General features: G+C 46.2%; 1 long non-coding RNA gene across 1 annotated transcript; it reads right to left on the reverse strand.

The window, feature by feature from the left end:
* Nucleotides 1-367: 367 nt before the first annotated feature.
* LOC116184087 (uncharacterized) lies at nucleotides 368-1825 on the reverse strand. Its single transcript, XR_004148821.2, has 2 exons — nucleotides 1742-1825; nucleotides 368-608 (listed from the first exon to the last, which is right to left on the reverse strand). It is a non-coding gene; the product is annotated as an uncharacterized LOC116184087 (long non-coding RNA).
* Nucleotides 1826-2170: the final 345 nt, after the last annotated feature.

The following is a 2170-nucleotide window of genomic DNA, read 5'->3' on the forward strand; positions in this document are numbered from 1 at the left end:
CTGGAAAGAGTTGGAGCAATGTGGATTGACTGGTAAATGCACCTGCTCTGTTAGGATTTGAAACTAGTTCACATTAGCAGTGCTTCCATGGACCATCTCTCATCCTACAGACAGGAAAACTTGACTGCATATTTAATGTAAATTTAAGTCTTGGGGGTGTCCTGTGCAGGACTAGAAGGTGACTTTGATGATCTTAGTGGGTCACATGCAACTCAGGATATTCTAAGATTCTATGAAAGTATTTCTTTTTTTATGTCATTTCATGCCTGTTTTCTGTTATGAACAGCACATTTTCTTCTCCCTCATCTCTGAGGAAGAGATGCAGAGCTATCTTTCAGAAAAACAGAAGACAAAGACCTTTGACAGATGCTCAACATTACTGCATGCAGAATCTGCCATATATTTATTTTTAACAGTATAGTGAGTCACAAAAGAGATGTGATTGGCAGTCCTATTGCATTCCAGGAGAGATGGTACAAGCCCTTAAGAGGTATGACCCAAAACATCACCTCTCCTTTTCATTTCACCTCTCCCTCTTTTATCCAATCCTTTTCCTGCTGAGTGGTGCTCCTTGGCTTTATCCACATGTCCTTCCTCTTCCCTTTGAGCTGAAAAGTCAAGAGAAGAAATATATGAGCACTGGAAAAGCCACTATAAAGCAAACTGCTGATTTTAAAAATAAGGGTACCTATTCACAGGCTGATTTAGAGAATTGTTTTGGCATGTACCTAAATGCAGCTGATCTCCACAAAATGTAAAACTGCACTAAAACTCAGATACCAGAAGTCAAACAGACATTGAGAAGCCCTTCCTGAGTGAAGCCACTTGCCCAAGCTGGTTAAGATATCCTATAGAAATTCCATGTGCTCAGGACAGCTCTTGGGCCCAAGAAACAGTGATAGCAGTAAGCTGACCCTGCACACCAAAATGCAGAGCCCCAGGAGATGAGATCCAGATTTTCAGATTTTCCTGAGAGCAGAAGGTGGATGCTTGGTGGTGCTGCAGGCAGGCAGCTCTTCAAACGAGCTCCACACATGGGAACAAACATGACCAAAGGCCTCACACCCAATGGGAAGCCGCTGGGTGCCGAAGGCAGCTGAAAATCTGGTGCTCAGAGTGGGCACTGAGCCCTGAGAAATCCAACTCCCATCCCTGCTGAAAATCTGTCACCACATCATCAATGTTAAAAGACAGGTTTTTCAAATGGGAAAAGCGCATTTATCACCCTCAGCAAACTCACGATCAACACAAGGCATAATTGCTCAAATGTCAAATAAAAATTCTCGGTTGAGCAAACACCACGCGTGGACCTTTTTTGATCCCTAAATATGAATGCTTTAGAACAGGATGAGCATGTGGCCTGCAAGGCTGGAATGGAGAGTGCTTTGTAACCTTAACTCTACCAGGCGTGATAAAGTGCCCGCGATCATGAAAAAAAGCTCATCTGAAAGACAGAGGGAAACCAGATGGGAAAAGAACACAAACTCTTAGCAGGAATTTCAGGGATTTTTTTTTTTTTTTGACATTGCTTTCAATTTTTCCAAAATAAAAATCTCATCTCATTGCTCGATGCTAAGTATAAATATGGTCTGATCCACCTGAGGCATTCTGAGGGCAAGGCTGAAAGGTGAGGGTTAGCTCTGGAGCCTCCCATGCCATCAGGATCTGTGAGCCCAGCCCAGGGGAGCAAGTACTGCCAGCCCCTCCACCCCCCAGGCACCTGGGGCTGCAGGAGTGCTACCTCAGCTATTGCTGACTGCAGCACCTTGGCTACTTCTGCTACTGCAGTTCTTTCTGCTGCCCTAGCAAATGCTTCAGCCACTCTTTCTGCTGCTGGGTTTTCCGATGCTCCCACCACAACTGCTGCTGCTCCTTCAGGAGTGACCATCTTCTCCACTGGGCTTTCTGCCTCTGGCATTGCAGCTGTTTTTTCTGCTCCTTCCACCTCGGCTTGTGATGCTGTTGCATCCTTCCCTGCTTCCTCTGGGGCTGTGACAGCCAACAGCTCCATGTCCCCTGCCAGGTCACCGGCAGCCAGCGCAGCAGGAGGATTCTTCCTTCCCCGGGGACAGCACAGCCGTAGAGCTGGCCTGGAACCTGCTGGTAGAAACAGAATGTGAAGCAGCACAACTAAAGAAATGTGTTTTCTGGTGTCACTACAAGGGGACCA

The sequence above is a fragment of the Lonchura striata genome, chromosome 12, assembly GCF_046129695.1.
Source record: "Lonchura striata isolate bLonStr1 chromosome 12, bLonStr1.mat, whole genome shotgun sequence".
Lineage (NCBI taxonomy): Eukaryota > Metazoa > Chordata > Aves > Passeriformes > Estrildidae > Lonchura > Lonchura striata.